The 19,548-nt window shown below is 46.1% G+C and overlaps 1 long non-coding RNA gene across 1 annotated transcript; it reads right to left on the bottom strand.

Moving 5' to 3' along the window:
• Window positions 1-487: 487 nt before the first annotated feature.
• On the bottom strand, window positions 488-8,873 carry LOC118531072 (uncharacterized). The gene is made up of 2 exons (XR_004914972.1): window positions 8,531-8,873; window positions 488-1,987 (listed from the first exon to the last, which is right to left on the bottom strand). It is a non-coding gene; the product is annotated as an uncharacterized LOC118531072 (long non-coding RNA).
• Between the last annotated feature and the right edge of the window lie 10,675 nt (window positions 8,874-19,548).

Raw genomic sequence — 19,548 nt, 5'->3', positions numbered from 1 at the left:
ATCGAGCCCCACATCAGGCTCCCTGCTCAGCGGGGAGTCTACTTCTCCCTCTCCCTTTGCTCCTCTGACAATAAATAAAATATTTATTTTACTTCTGAAAAATAAATAAAATCTTTAAAAAACAAATAAATAGAATCTCTCTCTCTCTGACAAAATCTTTAAGAAAAAAATAGGTCAGGGTGGTGGTATATGAATCTCATGACCAATACTTGGCATTTCTTGATTTCAGTCAATAATATCAGCAATGAGGGGGCGCCTGGGTGGCTCAGTTGGTTGGGCGACTGCCTTCGGCTCAGGTCATGGTCCTGGAGTTCCAGGATCCAGTCCCACATCGGGCTCCCTGCTCGACGGGGAGTCTGCTTCTCCCTCTGACCCTCCCCCCTCTCATGCTCTCTCTCATTCTCTCTCACTCTCTCAAGTAAATAAATAAAATCTTTAAAAAAAAAAATATCAGCAATGAATGTGTGCACTAAAATAATCTTGCCCATGGTTTTATCATGTTTTATTTTGACTTCCAATTTTAGTTCCGTCATGGACTAAAGCCTAATTAATTCAACACATCTTTGTTAATAAACTAGTATGTACTAGGCAGTAGGCAAGGGATGCGGAGGTACAGTTCCTGTCTTCGCAGAGTGCAGTCTGGCTGAGGAGACACATTGTATGATTCAGGATCCAGTCTGGACAATGTGCCCCACTAGGTATTTTATTTTATTTTATTTATTTTTTTAAAGATTTTATTTATCTGACAGAGAGAGACAGCGAGAGAGGGAACACAAGCAGGAGGAGTGGGGGAGGGAGAAGCAGGCTTCCCACAGAGCAGGGAGCCCGATGCGGGGCTCAATCCCGGGACTCGATCCCAGGACTCCGGGATCATGACCTGAGCCGAAGGCGGACGCTTAACCAACTGAGCCACCCAGGCGCCCCCACACTAGGTATTTTAAACAGAGGGTGCTCAATATAGGTCGTTGGTTATGGGGGTGTGGGAAGGCTGAGAGAGCAAAAAGGGGCCCTGAGATATGCTAGAAATTCAGTATGGGAAACAGATACCTCCCAGAGGGACCAAAAGGAAGCGGTGATATTACCAGAACCCTGGAGCTTGGAGGGCCCTGGAGGTTGGAGGGCCCTGTGAGAAGGTGGAACGTGGTGGCTACTTGGACTCGCAAGAGAGGCACAGCTCCGGTTGGGGGGAGCCTGGGAGAGCTGGCGCTTTCTTGGCTGGCAGGGCAAGCCCTGCTGCTGGGAGTGCTGGAAGTGGGAGCCTCCTGGTGCCGGTTGGTGCTGCTGGCCTTGGAAAAAAGGAAGTCCCTTCTTCCTGCTTCCCCTTCCATCTACCACCTCCCAGTGGCAGAAACTCAGCAGGAAGCCCGCTGGGGGCGGAGCCTGGGAAACACAGCAGCATAGAAAGGCCGGCTTGAGGCTTAGAGATGGTGGGTGAATAACCTGCGGGCAGCAGGCTGCTGGGCAGGAAGCCATCGGGAGGGCGGCATGCCAAGGTCCCCGGACTGGCCACCACTGGAGATGGCATTCACAGGGAGAGAAACCGACTTCTGTGCGTGCGTTGTGTTGGGTTTTCTTTTACTCACAGGTGAACGTAATCCCAGCTCATGCAAGTGGGGATTGGCAACCAGAGGGAGAATCTATTATGTAGAAGGAGGGAAGGACTTGAACAATGGTTATGTTGGTGAGTTTAGGAGACTTCACAGGTCAGTGAGAATTTAGGAAGGAATGGGATCTTGTGGAGAGAGAATGTTAGGAGGGAAATGGGCAAGCCCCGGACTGAGGTGACGCCATGCGATGGAGGTGACCGAGACTCAGGAAACTGGGGGACGTGGGTCGAATGCCTGTGCAGTGGCGCAGCCTTGCATGCTCAACTCATCTCCTTGGGCATCACTGCTTGGCTGACAACTCCATATATCTGGAATCCTGAACCAGGATTCACTGTGGATCCTGCGAGAGCCGTCTTAAGTAGCGGGGCGTCTCCACCATCCTGGGAGGGCAGAACAGAAAACTAACAGAAATTACGTGGGATTTTGGTTCCAAAATTGGTATTAATGTTTTAAAATTCTCAGTTATTTGCTTGCGTAGTCTCTCTGCTTTGTGATTCTTGTGTCCCGTGTCTTCTGCGTTTTTTTTTTTTTTGGTTTTGTGGCACATACCCTTCAGAAACTCTTAGAGATGATGCTTCAGGGAGGTAATCATTCTGAACTCTCTGTGAAAATAGATTTATTTTGCTCTTACACTTCTGCTTAGTGTTGCCAACTAGAAGTCTGATGTCATCTTCTGGTTCTTACTCCTCTGGAGTAGATTATTTTTCTTTCTCGAAGTTTTTAGGAATACGGTTGACCCTTGAAGAACTCGGGTTAGGGGCATTGACCCCCCCCATACAGTTGAAAGTCCTAGTATAACATTTGACTCCCCTAAAACTAATAGCCTACTGTCAACTGGAGGCCTTACCAATTTAACATAAATAGTTGATTAACAGATTTTGTATGTTATATGTATTATGTACTGTATTATAATAAACTAGAGAAAAGGAAAGGTTATTAAAATCATTAGAGAAAATAACATTTACAGTACTGTACTGTTACTTATCAAAAAAAATCCAGGGGCGCCTTGAGTGACTCAGTTGATTGAGTATCCAACTCTTGATCTCAGCTCAGGTCTTGATCTCAGGGTTGTGAGTTCAAGCCCCATGTTGGGCTCCACGCTGGGCCCAAAAAAAAAATCCACGTATAAGCACAGTTCAAACCCACGTCATTCACAGGTCAACTGTAGTTATCTTTGCTGATCTGAAACATCATCAAGATGTGTCCAAATTTGAATCTTTGTTTTCTCCTTCTTAGCACTTGGGGTCCTCTTTTAATTTGATACTCACGTCTTTAGCTCTGGGAAATTTTCTTCAATTATTTTTTATTATTTACTCTCCTGATGACTGTGATGATTTTACAACACTGCCCCAAATTCTTTGATGCTTCTCCTATCAAGAGGAATATCAAGGTTGATATTCCTGTTCCCTCTTTTTGAGTCTGGGTGGGTTTGTGATTGCTTCCATTAGTGGAGTGTGGCAAAAGTAACGTGCTGTAACCTCCAGGGCCTGGTCATAAAGGCCAGGCAGCTTCACCTGTTTGGCAGGAGCACTGGCCCTTGGAGCTCCCAGCCACTGTGTAAGAAACCCCGCTGCCTGAAGCCCTCTGCTCGGGAGCCCTGTGCAGGCACTCCAGCTGACAGTCCCCGCTGGTGTCCATCCTTAGCCACTGGGGCCCAGGTGCCAGATGTGCAAGGAAGGAGCTGTCTGGGCTCTTGTGTCAGCCATTCAAGTCATCCCAGCAGAAGCCCAGATGTCATGGAGTGGAGGACTCACCACATTTCCATGCTCTTCTCAAATCTCCAGTCCACAGAACCCATGAACATAAAAATGATTGTTGTACACAACTAGGCTTCAGGGTACTTAGCCTTTTATGTAGCAGTAGATGATCAGACCGCATACACATACCCCTCCCCCCCCACCGTCTCTTGATCTCTCTTTCCAAACTTTTTTTAAAAAATATTTATTTATTAGAGCATGTGCGCACAAGCAGGGAGAGGGGCAGAGGGAGAAGCAGACTCCCCACTGAGCAGGGAACCCAGTGCGGGGCTCGATGTGGGCCTCGATCCCAGGACTCTGGGATCCTGACCTGAGCCAAAGGCAGATGCTTAACCCACTGAGCCACCCAGGCGCCCCTCTTTACAAACTTTTGCTAGAGGTAGAGGAGGGGAAAGGGCATTGAAGCGGTCTTGGCCTTGGTCAACCTGTTTGGTTGACCACTTGGTCTTGTGTTTTGGGTCATTTGATTGTTGGAAAATAGGCATTTCCCGTTGCATATGTGAACCTTTAGCTGGTACCTCATGTTGACTCTGCAGTCCACAATCGGGACATTTGGACTAAAGGCATACATGTCCCTCCTCTATTTAAACTGACTCTGGGGGATGTGGTACCCACTTCTTCCCACCATGGCAGGCAGAGGAAGGGCTGTCCTTACACAAGGCCACAGGTTTGTGTTATCAGGATAAGTGGCTACTACCTACCTTTAATATACAACAGACATGCTGTACGCCTAATAACCAGATGAATTCTTCAGAGTGTTGGGTGCCAAAGCCCCGGTCTTTCAGAAACATGAGCATTCTCCTTCTAGTCAATGGAAGGTGGGATGCAGATATCCATATGATTGCCATAATTAGACCTGGGTTCTTGGGGTGGGGTCTGAGTCACCAGACTGCAGGTAGTGGAGCATGAGAATCTGCATTTTTAATAAGCATTTGAGGGGAGTCCTATGCACACTGGCCGTTGAGCCATGCCGATTAGATGCCTTGTGTCTGTGTTAGCATTCTGTGGTGGCTTATGCAAACCCACCACAAAGCATATTTGAAAAGCTACGATAATCCAATAAAAATATTGTTTTATCTGTTGGAGAATGAAACTGGGAAAATTTCAGTATTCATCATGTTGGACACAAAATCCATTTCGTAATGGTATTCTGTCCACTTGCCCAGAAAGCAGGCAAGCAAAATTGAAACCCTAGAGCGCCAAGCATTCATCTTAGCCAGTCTCCACTTGAGGATGGGAACGGGCGCTATTACCCCTAGAAAGTGCCTCTCAGCAGCTTGTTCCTACTGATACTCAAAGTCATAATTAGAATCATTTAGTAAGAAAATTCCCAAACTGAGAATAGAATCTAGTTTGAGTTTTAATCTCCTATTCTGTATCTCAGAGACCCACTGTTAGCAGCCTCTCAGTTACCCAGAGAATGGCCACCCTTAAAGGGAGCTTCATCCAAGGGGGAGCTTGCCAGTTTTGCCTCAGGATGTATTGGATGCCCCAAAGGTGTGAGTTGGAGCTAAATTTTAAACAAGCCCTTGCTTACTTTTTCCCTCTGCAGCCTTGAGCTATCTGATTCAGGATTTTGATAAGGAGCTTCCCTCTTAAATCTGCTTATAGCTGTTGAAACCTAGAATGCAAAAATAGCTGTTTTTTTTTTTTAAGATTTTGTTTGTTTATTTGACAGAGAGACAGTGAGAGAGGGAACACAAGCAGGGGGAGTGGGAGAGGGAGAAGCAGGCTTCCTGTGGAGCAGGGAGCCCAATGTGGGGCTCGATCCCAGGATCCTGGGACCATGACCTGAGCTGAAGGCAGACACTTAATGACTGGGCCACCCAGGCACCCCAAAATAGCTGTTTCTAGGGTGTGGTCTAATTCCTTTTTAAAACATTTTTTAAAGTTTTACTTATTTAAATAATCTCCAGGGGTGCCTGGGTGGCTCACTCAGTTAAGCATCTGCCTTCAGCTCAGGTCATTACCCCAGGGTCCTGGGATCGAGCCCCGCATCGGGCTCCTTGCTCCGTGGGGAGCCTGCTTTTCCCACTCCCTCTGCCTGCCTGCCTCTCCCCCTGCTTGTGCTCTCTCTCTCACTCTCTCTATCTCTGTGTCAAATAAATAAATTTAAAAAAAAAAGTCTTTAAATAATCTCCAAACAACATGGGGCTCAAACTCACAACCCCGAGATCAAGAGTCACATGCTCCCCCGACTGAGCCAGCCAGGTGGCAGGTGTGCTCTAATTCTTAACGCCATGACATGAATCGCTTTAGTTTCTATTCATCCCTGCACATCATTTGAGAACAAATTTAATATCACCCAAAGTACGCTCGGCAGTGCAAGTTCCCTTAAATAAGCCAGCTCACGATTTAAGTGAGAGGGTATCATCCCCCCACAGACATGAGAGAATCATGCCCTGGGAATGTTCATGACTCTGAAAAAGGATGAGACTCTTTCAAAGTAGAAACTTAATTATGAACTTAGCTTTTCACCAAGGAAAGAAAAGGCCTTGCTAAAAACAAATAATTGTGTGGGTTCGTCGAAATAATTTATAGGTAGTATCTGTTCTGTTGTTTTTTTTTTTAATGCAGCAGACATTGTATGTCATAATTTAAAAATCATATACCAAAGGCTCATAGCAACAATAAAAATGACCACTCTTTTGTGATTTGGGAGCAGTGATTTTCAGCTCTGTCAGCTCTTACTCCTAGCAGTTATTTTGTATTTCTAAATTATATAGTTTTATCTTGATTTGTAAGTTTTTAGCATTATGTATGTATTTCTTTGTATGACACTTGAGATTTAGCTCTTTTACATGCCACCTTCTCTGCAACCTCGGAATAGGATTGGGTCCCTCTTTTTAGCTAAGTAAATGATCATTATTATGCAAATGTATTGCACTGTCAGCCCAGGGAGAGCGCCCCAATTACAGCACCCCAGTCGGCAGCTTTGAACTTTTTCTTAAGTTGACACTTGCCTCATTTTTTTTTTTAAGCAATCTCTACACCCAACATGGGGCTCAACCTCACGGGGTCAAGAGTCTCTTGCTCTGTCAGCTGAGCAGGTGCCACAGACACTTGCCTCATGTTTCCCTTGGATTTTTCCCCATATACAATCCTCACTTCTTTCTAAAGCCCTATCTCATTGTCTTTGCCTCCTTTTCCGGACGTCTGCTCCCCCCGCCCCCCAACCCCGCGGACCCCAGTGGCCACACACCCATGCTTGGGTCTTCCATTCTTTGTCCTTCGGATTTGGAGCAATTCTTCTGGGGCTGACCTCTCTTTCCAGGCACAGCTGCCTTGTTTTGCTAGATTCTAAACTCTGAACACTGGTGTGGCCTCGGCTCCTCTTCCTCCCAACTCTAAAATAACTACGGTAAGAACTTTAACCATCTGCCTCAACCTGTCACACTCACCCAAACACCCCCACACCGCTCCTTCACGAGCACACCGTCAAGAAAAAAACCTACATAATACTGAATGTCAGTTACAGCGCTATAAAACTGGGAGGGGGTGGTTATGAGGAATTTTAGATAAATTGGTATTAGTGACAGTGCTGTGGCTATAGACGTCAGCTGTGCTTGCATCCTTCATCTCTTTGTAGATGTTAGGAGAAGGGTAAATTCAGTTCCTTCTGTGTCTCAGTGTCCTCTTAAATTGGGGATCATGTTAATGTCTGTCTCAAAACTGCTGAGAGTCACATGCCTACATGAACCCATTAAACAGAGTGTAATTTCTTTTTTTTTTTTTTTATAGAGAGTGGGGGGCAGGGAGGTGGCATGGGGAGGGGCAGAGGGAGAGGGAGAGAGAAAATCTTAAGCAGGCTCAGCGCGAAGCCCAAGTGGGGCTCGATCTCACGACTCTGAGATCAGGACCTGATCAAGAGTCGAACGCTCAACTGACTGAGCCACCCAGGCGCCCCCAGAGTGTAATTTGTGCCACACACGGAGCGCTCAGTAAGTTTTAGCTGTTACCATGATTACAGATTATTCTCATGTTAATTCTTTTCATTCAGTATTATAAACTATCCACATAGGGGCGCCTGGGTGGCTCAGTCGTTAAGCGTCTGCCTTCAGCTCGGGTTGTGATCCCGGGGCCCTGCGATCGATCGAGCCCCGCATCGGGCTCCCCGCTCCGCAGGAAGCCTGCTTCTCCCTCTCCCACTCTCCCTGTTTGTGTTCCCTCTCACGCTGTCTCTCTCTCTGTCAAATAAAAAATAAAAATCTTAAAAAAAAAAAAAACCTATCCACATATACAAATTATTTTTGCATCTCAATAAATTTGTAGTTTTCTATCTAAAGATTTCTGAGTACTTTTCATGACTTGTATTCCAATTATTTGGTTGCATTTTTAACCAAATCTAGTTTACTTATTAAATCTTGTTATATTTTCTGATCCCTCTTTAAAAAAAGGAAAATTTTATTTTGAATTAGTTGGAATCCAACAGCTTCCTTTGTAATCAGATCAAATATATCAGCAATTGTATCTTTAAGATTTTAAAAAATTGTATGTCACCTCCAAACAAAAGATTTTCTATCTTAAAAAAAAAAATAGCCACAGATTTCGTATGTTCTCAATTGGGACTGCTGCTTGTCTCCCCAATATTTAATATTTAATACCTACCTTTTCCTCCTGTTAAAACCCAGATTTAATTTGGGTGGCCTTCTCCAGCTCTCTTGCTATAATGGTGGTTAGGAGAAGTTAATAGGAGTCATCAGGTGGCACTTCTAGAAAGTTCTTTGAAAGGGCTGGCTCAGCCTGAAGCACACTCTTCTGTCCTAGCTGTCCTCATTCCAGGAGTGTCCGGCTAATGTTTGGACAGACATCTCACGCTAAGGATGGGCAAGCAGAAGGTAGAAGTCGCTGCTGGCCTGCAGTCGTCCTACCAGCCCCATGCTCCTGATGCTGAACACTTCATTAACGGGAGAGAAAAACAAATCTTTGCTTGGTGAATACATGGGCTGGCCTTTTACCCACACCTAGCTCAGTTTCTGACTGATGCATGAGAGACTTCAATTATTTAATGAAAATACCACTTTCCCTAGAAATTGATTTTTTTTTTTAAACCTAGTTAACTATAGAGTAATTTACATTACCCACTGGGACCTAATTCTTCACTCAGAAAGGTTCAAGCCCTATTTGAAAGGAGAAAAAGAATAGCCGAGCTTTCAGAGTACTTACAGTCCTGCTGTTAGCTCTAGGGCCCCATTGCATTTTGCAGCCTGGGGAGACCGTTCGCTTCTTGCAGCTGCCTGGTTCTCCTGTGAGCCCTCCTAGGTGTGCAAGGGCAGGAACCCTGCCTGCGCTTCTGCTTCTGCTTTTGTTCCCATTTCTGACCACTGATGCTCCATCCTATTTCATCTCCATCAACAGAGCTACCATCCTCAGGTCTAGTTGGAATTCTCCCAGAATTTTCCAGTGCCATGTCCTCTACTCTCCTGGAATGTTTAAGACTTGACTTCCTCTGATCTGCCCCAGGATCAGCTCACCCACCATCTCTAGGGCAACTTACATGCTCACATCCCCAGACCACAGAGATGAAAAACTGTCTTATTTTAGTTCTTATTTCCTTGAGTGCTGTCTAGTGGAGTCACTTCCTATGTATCCTCCCAGGCATTGTGCTTAATCTCCAAACAGTTTCATCCTGTAGATGTGGGTGTTCTGGGTTGTTTTTTGTTGTTGTTGTTTTTGGTGGTTTTGTTTTGTTTTCTGCTTAAGCTTTTCTGTCAATATGTACCTGACTTCTAGAAATTTCTCTCAAAATTGTGGGGTCTGAACATATCATTTGTGTGTTCTTTTTTAATGAGTTTAATAGGTTTTTTGAAGAGAGACGTAAGTGCTCGTGCCTTTCATTGAAGTCTGGCCTATATTCTGGCAATCAGTTGAGCTTTTCTTTGTGGTGTGAAATGTAGTTGATTTCTGTAGGTAGGCTTGTGCATTGAAATTGTGTAATTAGTTTTCAGAGGTAGAACTTGATGTGTCTATATTAGATCAGCCTTATTCTGTTGTCCAGGGACTTTATACTCCCTTTTTGTGGTTTGTGATTGATAAAAACCAATTGAGGTTATTTGTTTTTGAGTACTGTTGTTATTTTGAATAACTTTATGCATAACATACATAGCTGGTATTTTTCATTTTCATTTTCATTTTTTTAAAAAGTATTTTTATTTGAGAGAGAGCATGTGCATGCATGCACAAGCACAGAGGGAGAGGGAGAAGCAGAAGAGAGAGCCCAACACAGGGCTCAATCCCAGGACCCTTAGGTCATGACCTGAGCTGAAGGCAGACACTTAACCAACTGAGCCACCCAGGCGTCCCATATAACTGGTATTTTTTAATGTTTTTTTTTCTGAGAGGCACACGAGAAAGTGCTTTCTTGATCCATCTCTAATCTTTAGTTTACCAGGTTATACGTGTACAAAATGGAATGAAGCACTTTTCTTTTTTGTTTGTTTTTTTTAAGATTTTATTTATTTATTTGAAAGAGAGAGTGTGAGTGTGTGCATAAGCAGGGGGAGTGGCAGGCAGAAGGAGAGGGAGAAGCAGGCTCCCTGTTGAGCAGAGAGCCTAATGACATGGGGCTTAATCCCAGGACCCTGAGAGATCATGACCTGAGCCGAAGGCAGACGCTTAACCGACTGAGCCACCCAGGTGCCCCAAGGAATGAAGCACTATTTGATACCTTGTTCCAGCTGAATTAAATCAGTCATTATTAAGGAAAAATAGCCATTGGGAGATCATATAGATTATAGGCTAACAAATCATCAGGAGGGCTTACTAAGATGATGATGATTCTTTGAAAATATGACATATTGACCTGCCTTGTTTATAAAACTACCCAGAATAGTGGTTAAATGTTAAACTGTCTTCACCACGTTACCGTGCTTTAAAATTTTTTTTACCAAAAAAATTGTTTTTGTAAAATATAAATTGTATGCATATTGTATGCAAAATTGACCATTTTGACCATTTTTAAGTGTAAGCTCAGTGACATTAAATATATTCACAATGTTGTGCAACCATCACCACCATCCATGTCCAGGACTTTTTCATCTTCCCCAACTGAAACTCTACTCGCTAAACACTGACTCCCATTGCTTCCTCCCCAAAGCCCCTGGTCACCCCTATTCCACTCTTGTCTCTGAATTTGCCTATTCTAGATATCTCAAATATTAGTGCAATCAAGTAATATTTGTCCTTTTGTGTCTGGCTTATTTCACTGAACGTAATGTTTTCAAGGTTAGGGTTTCAGTGTCATCAAGGTTATCATGTATCCGTGTAGTATGGCCAAACAATATTTCATCATATGGATATACCACAGCTTATTCATCTGCTGATGGACACTTGGGTTCCTTGTACCTTTTGGCTAGTGTGAATAATGCTGCTATGAACACGGGGCCAAGTGCATTTGCGTCCCTGCCTTCAGTTCTTTTGGATATACCCTGGAGTAGAATTGCTGAGTCGCACGGTAATTCTATGTTGAACTGTTTGAGGAACCTGCCAAACAAGTGGCTTTACTTCCCATGGCGCTGTCACTCTTTGCATAGGCTCAGAGTCCGCCCTCCTTGCTACCAGGGTGTTGCTAGATAAGCTGACCTGTGACCCTGCCTGTGCCCAACTGTGTGTCCCCCACTTAGGGCCATTCACCGCTCTCTGAACACCGGTGGAAAAGGTGCTGCAGAGTGCTCCAGGGAGCCTGCCTATTGCTCGTTTGATGGCCCGTGAAGTCCAATCCTACGGGCTGTAAAGCGATTGCTTCCTGGCAAGTCATACACATTGGCAAACTTGGGGATCTCAAGGAAGATGATGCCCTAGATGATGATCTAGTTAAAGGTTCCATCTGTGAAACCTGGTAGCAGCCAGCATGATAGCGCTTAGGTCCTGAATGCAAAATGGAGACCTTGAATGCAAACCGAAGACCTTAAACATACTTCTGGCAGGATAGATATTGTAAAAACTGTGACCCCTGGGGCTTTACCAAGCCCTAGCCTCAGTGCCAAGGTCAAATTTGTGAACCGTCTAAGGAAGTGTCTCCGTTTTGTTAAAGAACAAGTCTTGTTTCACCTCTGTAGAGAAAGCATGCCGAATAGCACTGCATATCAATAATTTTACAAATTCAAAAACGCAGTGAAGCTTTTCACGTCACTGGTGGAATCCTTGGTTCCCTGACGTTTTCTCGGGATGAGCAGATAGGCTTCTCCAAGGAATAGTGTTGGTGGTGGTTGAGTTTGTATAGGCATACCTCATTTTACTGTGCTTCACTTTATTGTGCTTTGCAGATACTGTATTTTTTAGAAATTGAAGGTGTGTGGCAACCCTGTGTTGAGCAGGTCTGTTGGGGCGATTTTTCCAGCAGTGTTTGCTCACTTTCTGTCTCTGCGTCACATTTTGGTAATTCTCGCAATATTTCTAGTTTTTTTCATTATCAACGTATTTGTTACAGTGATTTGTGCTCAGAGATCTCTGATGTCACTATTGTAATTGTTTTGGGGGCACCAAGAACTATGCCAATATAAGATGGTGAACTTCATTGGTATATATGTGTGTTCTGACTGCTCAACCGACAGCCTGTCTCTCCCCCTCTCCCTGGGCCTCCCTATTCCCACGGACACGACGGTATTGAGATTAGGCCAATTAATAATTCTGCAGTGGCCTCTGAGTGTTTAAGTGAAAGGAAGAGTCTCACATTTCTCACTTTAAATCAAAAGCTAGAAATGATTAAGCTGAGTGCAGAAGATGTGCTGAAAGCTAGGCCTTGTGTGCTGAGCAGTCAGCCAAGTTGTAAATGCAAAGGGAAAGTTCTTAAAGGAAATTGAAAGTGCTACTCCAGTGAATACACACATGATAAGAAAGTGAAACAGCCTTATTACTGATATGAAGAAAGTTTGAGTGGTCTGCATAGAAGATCAAACCAGCCACCACATACCCTTAAGCCAAAGCCTAAATGAGAGCTAGGCCCTCACTCTCTTCAACTCTTTGCAGGCGGAAAGGGGTGAGGGAACTGCAGAAGAAAAGTTCGAAGCTGGCGAAGGTGGTTCTTGAGGTTTAAGAAAGGAAACCGTCTCCAGAACCTAAAAATACCAGGTGAAGCAGCAAGTGCTGATGTAGAAGCTGCTAGTTATGCAGAAGGTGTAGCTAAGATAATTCCTGAGGGTGGCGACACTAAACAACAGACTTTGAGTGTGGACCAAACAGCCCAGAAATCCTGAGGGCCTTTAAAAGAAGTATGCTAGATCTGCTCTGCCTGTGCTCTAGAACAGAAGGCATGGTGATCTGCCCTTCCACCAGTATTGATTGGACATGCTAGATGGGAATGGGTGAGATTGCAGGAGCTCATTCAGGTTGGTTGTTTGCTACACCACAGCCCCTGGAATATGCAGCCTCCTGGAATTTGTGGTGAAAGCCTGTGAGTGCCACCTAGTGGCAATTGCTTGGATTTGCGACCAGAAAATTCCCATTTGAGAAATAGGACTTTGAGATTTTCCCTGTGATTGAAGGACATAAAATAACCTTGAGACCTGAACTACCCACAATACCTTGGGTGACGTTGGGGAAATGCTTTAACGGGGAGGGTAATGCCCAGAAGTATTCCGTCATAAAATGGAAATGGTTTATACAGGAACAGACCACCAGGAGAGTGAGAGGAAGTACTCATGAGTAGGAGCCTCTTTTCCCCAAAGTCTGGCTCTGGAACCACCTGAGTAGCTGTTGGGTCCTATGGCTACTGAGTCACTCAGGCAGTGTCCCATGAAAAGCTTTCCATTGACCAACAAAGTAGATGGTTTCTGGAGGGCAGTTCCACAGTAAATGGACAGTTTCCTCTTTAGAAGTCCACTACTCTGATGAGGAAGGTCACAACAAATCAGTTCAGTGGGCTGAATTGTATGCTGTTTTTCTAGCAATGATGGAAGAATTGAACAATCATAAAAGCCCCTGTGTTTGGGTTTTTACTGACTTACAGACAGTGGCCACATGTATCTGGCCAATCAGATTGGTGCTGGTAAACCTGACGGGAAGGGGGGCTCGTGGTACACATGGGTCCTGACAGGGACATACACTTACTCCGGGCTGGGCATAGCCTCTTCCGTGGTAGGTATAAATGTTGAGGGTACAATAAAAGGACTGGAACAGAAGATACTAGAAATATATTGTCAGGTCACATATCTTCAGACCAAGGAACACACTTTATAGCCCATAATGTTCAACAGTGGACAGAGGGATATAATTTTCAGAGGAATGGTTTGATGGAGAATTGGAACAGGCAGTTGAAATTTTTTTTTTTTAAACGGGGAAATAAAGGCATGAAGGGCTGACTTACACACGTCCGTGAGTGTGTGCTCACACTCAACATGAGGCCAAGAGAAGGTCCCCACAGACAGATCCCTCTGCTTTTTCGGGGGTGGGGGCGGGCGGGTTTGGAGAAGAAGCGATGGGAAGGATGCTGGTTGGTATCACTATACTTTGCTCTTTTTCCCCCACATCACCTCACCTTCCTTTGTCCTACCGGAGGCAGTGGTCCCAGGACCAGGGCTGCAACCACAGGTGCCAGAAGCTTCTAAGTAAGAAACTATACCTTTAAACCTTTATGTCAGAATTCCTAAGGATCTGCTGGGGTAGGTTGTGCCTTCACCCCATCTGGCAGAATTGGGGCTGCCACTGAATGCAGCTATATTGCAGAATGGTCTGGACAGCTCACCTTAGTTCTGCACCCAGTAATCCTCCTGCCGTCCCCGCCCCATCCCAGTGGAAGAGGCCTGAGGGGGGGCATATGCCAGAGCAGTATTTCTGTTGGCAACCTGGACCAACACAGTGGCCAAACCTAACACCCCTTCCAAAAGTAGAAAAGGTAGGGTCTAGATGGAGAAGAGGAGGAACGGTAGCTGAGGGTTGAGGAATGAATGAGTGGCTTATGCGGTGAGAGCATGGCAGTATGGCTGGCACTGGTGCCTGGAGAGGGGCTCCAAGCCAGATGTTGTCTCCTCTCGTTCAGTGACACCAGGTGCCTGAAAGGGGAGAGACTCCTGTTGCTGTGAGACCACTCTTGCTTTTGGAACCTAAAAAAAACTGGGAGTCTGCAAACCTGAATGGCATCACTCTGGGGGACATTTAAGTCACACAGTGTGATGATGGCCTGGACAGTTGTTAATGACCGAGTGGGACTCTAGTAATGTGCCAGAGCTTTGCAGAACACATCTGGCACACTGCGGTACGGTGTAATACCGGCCTTGCTACAGTGCTGGTGTTCACAGTCAGATGGACTGGGAAGTGGGGTCAGAGCCCCCTCAGGGAGCACCTGGGTGGCTCAGTTGGTTAAGCGTTGGACTCTTGGTTTCGGCTCAGGTCATGACCTCGGGGTCCTGAGATCAAGCCCTGCGTCAGGCTCCACGCTAGGTGGGGAGTCTGCTTGTCCCTCTCCCTCTGCTCCTTCCCTGGCTTGCTGTTTCTCTCTCTCCCATAAATAAATAAAATCTTTTTTTTTTTTTAAAGCCTCCTCAGGAAGTAACACAGATGGAAAATGACTATCCTGAGAAAGCACTGGATTTACCTCACCTCACCATCAGCTAATTTCTTTTTAAAATTAATTAATTTGAGATAGAGTGTGTGAGGAGGGACGGGGAGCCAGGCAGAGGGACAGGGAGAGAGACAATCTCTAGCAGACTCCCTGCTGAACAAGGAGTCGGACGTGGGGCTTGATCCCACGACCCTGAGATTATGATCTGAGCTGAAATCAAGAGTCGGATGCTTAACCAACTGAACCACCCAGGTTCCCCAGTGTCAGCTAATTTCTAAGCTGAATAGCTCTGCACCAGCTTATCATAAAGTACAAAGGGGGAAATAAATAATTAGGACAAAAATAAGAAAATGTATGTACTCGCTTTATAGGCTTTACATTAGTTGTTTCTTTAAATCTATCCCTACTTCCACACTAGCCCCTCCAAATATTAGGGAATATGATTATTTGGTGGTAAGAGTCTTGACCAAAGGCAGTGGTGGCATTTAACTTCACAAAAGAGGCCTCTGTCTTCTGCCCTCAGCTCTTGGAAGATGATCTTTGTTTGCCCAGAGGCCTTGGGTTAGCCAGTGAATGACTGTGTGATTTAAGGTGGGCTTTAGGTCACATGACATCAGTCCAGTGGAGACTTAAGACCAACCTCATGGGCACTCAATTAATCATGCCCATGTAATGGAGCTCTGAAAACTGAGTACTGAGTCTTGGAATAGCCTCTCTAGTACTTGGTACTCTGTATAATTGTCACACATTGATACCGGGAAAGTAACATGTCCTAAATGCACGGGGAGAGAGAATAGTGGCAGTCCTGCATCTCCTAGTTCCCCAGACTCATGAGCTTCTTTCCTTGGCCAGTCTTAATCTGTATCCCTTCCCTGTAAAAAGTTGTATAATACAGTGTATGCAGTATATATTTTAGCTTTGAGTGGGTTCTGTGAGTCCTAGCAAATCATCCCCAGCCATTGTTTTAGGAATCCCCTGAACTTGCAGTTGGTTTAAGAAGTGACTGTGTTCACTCTTAATGTACATTTGGCTGAATTCCTCACGAGTCTCTACTCAAGAGGAATCCAAATCATAAGCCCTTTGTTCTAACTGCCAGATAGGTAAGGACTTGCTTGGTCTCTCAGGAAAATAAATGAAACAAATACACACACACGCACACACACACTTTGACATAGTTATATTCTCTTTTTACTCCCTTTTATGTTCTAGAATAAAAAATTATAAAGCACATTTTCTTTCTTTCATGTCTTACAGTCAAGAGAAAACACAGTCAGTAGAAGTCCCAAGGGCGCCCGGGGGGCTCACTTAAGCATCCAGTTCTTGGTTTCAGCTCAGGTCATGATCTCATGGGTTGTAGAATGGAGCCTCATGCCGGGCTCCACGCTCAGCAGGGAGTCTGCTTGAGATTCTCTCCCTCTCCCTTTGCCCTTCCCCCTGCTCGCATGCACGTGCTCTCTCTCTCAAATAAATCTTTTTAAAGATTTTTATTTATTTATTTGACAGAGAGTGAGACAGCAAGAGAGGGAACACAAGCAGGGGGGAGTGGGAGAGGGAGAAGCAAGCTTCCTGCCGAGCAGGGAGCCTGATGCAGGGCTTGATCCCAGGACCCTGGGATCATGACCTGAGAAAAGGCAGATGCTTGAAACGACTGAGCCACCCAGGCGCCCCAATAAATAAATATTTTTAAAACAATAGACGTTCCACCAAAAAAAAAAAAAAAACCACCCCAAGTTACTGGAATTAGCAGATAAGGACATAAACTATTATAAATATATAAAATAATTAATGGGAAAAGAATAATAACTGGGAGAGAGAAGGGTATAATGAGTTGAAGAGTATTTATCCAGAACTTCTAAATGTGACCTAATTTGGAAATAGTCTTTCACGGATGTAATTAGGTAAGTTAACATGAGGTCCTAATATTGGGCCCTAATCCAGTGACTGGTATCCTTACAAGAAAGGGAAATTTGGACCCAGAGAGACACAGGGGAGAACGCCTTGTGAAGCTAGAGGCAGAGATTGAAGTGATACATGTACAAGCCGAGGACTGGCAAGGGTTACTGGCAGCCACCAGCAATGAGGAGAGAGGCCTGGAATGGACTGTCTCGCAGAACCGCCAGATGGACTAATCTTGCTCAGCCCCGAGTTTGGACTTCTGGCCGTCAGCACTGTTGTAGACTACATTTGTTTTTTTAAGCCATTCATTTTATAGTACTTTGTTATGAGCCTAGGAAATTAATACATGAGCCATGAGATAGTCTGGGATATGGATAGAAAACTTTTTTAAGAAGACCAAATGGAAATTCTAGATCTGAAAAACACAGTGGCTAAAATAAAAACCACAGTGGATGGGCTAAACACCAAGTTGGACTTCACAGAAGAAAGAATAAGCGAACTTGAAGACAAGTAAATAGAACTTATCCACACTGAAGCAGAGAGATTAAAAAACAAAAAACCACCACCTGAAAACATGAACAACATCGCTTAGCATTGATGTATTCTCAGACTGGGAAGGATACTTGAAATTGGGATCAGTAAGAAGAGGAAGAAAATAGGGCAGGAAGAAATATTTGAAGAAATAAAGACTGAAAAACTTTACAGAAACTCACAACATTCTAAACAAGACAAACACAAAGCAAGGCAACAGCTGAAAACCAAAGATAAAAACTTACAAGTAGATAGAGGAAAAAGACACATCTTCGTCTATCCTCCCCACCTGCCCTGCTTCCTGGGAGGTGGTGCTTCCTGTCCCCCTGGCTGGTGGCCCTGACCATATCCACAGGAGACCTTGAGGCCCAGGTGACCCTTCTCCATGCTGGTCCCAGCCCCAGGCCTGCCCGCGGCAGCTCCCACGATGAAGTCCACTGCTCGATGTGGCCCCTCTGGTGCTCTTGCAGCTGCACTCTCACTTCCACAACTTCCAGTCGGAGCGTCTCTAGCTCTTCAAGTGTGCCTTGCTCCCTTCTGCTGCTGGGAGCTCTCCTCCTTCAGAATCCCTCTCGGCCGGGCCCCCTGGGTCGCAGATGTCTGAAGAGTAGGTTTGCGCCTGCACGGTGTGGGTGCTGACTTCAGTGAAATACACTTGGGAATTCATTCACAAGCCTCGCGCCTTCCTTTCTTCAAACGTAACTGATTGTGGGTGGAGGTTTGGAGGACCAATCAGCCTGTTGTGGGCCTCGTCCGCCTCTCCAGCATCAGCCTGCACTGTGTTCTTTGCTCTCTGTGTTGCCAGCCACGTCCACCTTCTTTTGGTCCGCCTCCGTTCTTTTCAGCCTCAGGCCTTGGCGCCTGTTGTTCAGTGTGCAGTTCTCCTACAGGCCTCCTATACGGAGATACGTGTTCATCCACTTCCCCAGCAAAACCTTCCCACACTTCCCTGATTCGGACAGGTGCTCCTTAGGGCTTGCCTTCATGTTGTGTCTTTTCCTATGAGGACCTGGCAAAACTGTGACTGTTGTGCGATTACTGTGTCACTCCCCCCCAGCCCCCCCCCCGCTCCCCCCCCCCCCCCCCCCCCCCCCGTGAGCTCTGCGAAGGCAGGAACCCTATCTGGTTGTTCCCATTTTGTATTCTCCAGTCCTAGGCACAGAGCCTGCCGTCCAGGACCTACTCTGCTAATACCTTGTGAGCGAATGGATGGGTGAATGGGTGGACAGTTCAGGCAGCAGTTGGTGGAGCATGTCAGTGGTTCCTCTGGGAGTGACTCTTAGTCCTCAGGGGAAGAAGACCTTTGGGTTTCTCTGACTGCCATATATCATGTGTTTCCCAGAACTATCTCTTCATACAGAATCTAGTCCCTCTTAGCCATTTCACCCTCAGCCCCAGCCTGGCTGTAATGCTCCACCCTGTAACAGCTGCTTTCATCTTCCTGTCTCCACCCTTAGACTCACTGTTCCCGCAGGTGTAGCTACACCTACTGGTGCTGCCCTTAGAAGGCACTGCATATACTCCTTTGGGAGGCTAAAAAGTCATGTTAAAGAAGTGCTCCTGGACTCAGGCAGCCAGGGGTTCTGTGGGAGGAAGAAACCTGCATCTGGTTGCACTGGCCTCAGAAGTCAGGAGCTGCAACGTACTGGGCACAGATGGGCAAGGGCTCTGATCCTGCGACAGTGCTGTCCTCACAGGGCTTCCTGAACATAGAGGAGGGAGGTCACTTCCCGAGCCACACAGTTGAGAAGAAGCGGGCACAGGAGAGGAACCCAGCTCCGTGGGCTCCAGAACCCAGGGCTCCCTAGCAAGCTAGTTCGCCTGCTTCCAGAGTATGGCTTGGCTTGGGAAATCGGTACCCTACTGACAGTTTCGTAGCAACAGTAGCTTCCCTGCAGACGAGGAGGAGGAGGAGCCAGGAGACTATTCCCCTTCGCCACAACAGGAAGCTGCGGCCCAGCGGGGGCGTAGGGGTGCAGATGGCAGGCCAGCGAGGGCACGGACCCTCAAGCATAGGAGCTGGATCTGTGCCCCCTCCCCCGGCGCCTGCGCACTGCAGCTCCGTTCCCCGCCCAACCCCGCCCAACCCCGCCCCGATTGCCCGGGTTTTCAAATTTGAAACCTGCTCCTTTTCCCGCCTGAACATGTTGACCAGCGGAGGGAGAGGGCGGGGCTGCACGCCGCCAATAGTGCTTCAGAAGCTCGCCGGCCCCGCCCCGAAGGTGACGGCAGCGAGCCGCAGGAGGCAGCGGGCAAATGG

This window comes from Halichoerus grypus, chromosome 2 (genome assembly GCF_964656455.1).
Source record: "Halichoerus grypus chromosome 2, mHalGry1.hap1.1, whole genome shotgun sequence".
Classification (NCBI taxonomy): domain Eukaryota; kingdom Metazoa; phylum Chordata; class Mammalia; order Carnivora; family Phocidae; genus Halichoerus; species Halichoerus grypus.
The sequence above is the reverse complement of the archived record's forward strand: the minus strand, read 5'-3'. Positions and strand labels throughout refer to the sequence as shown.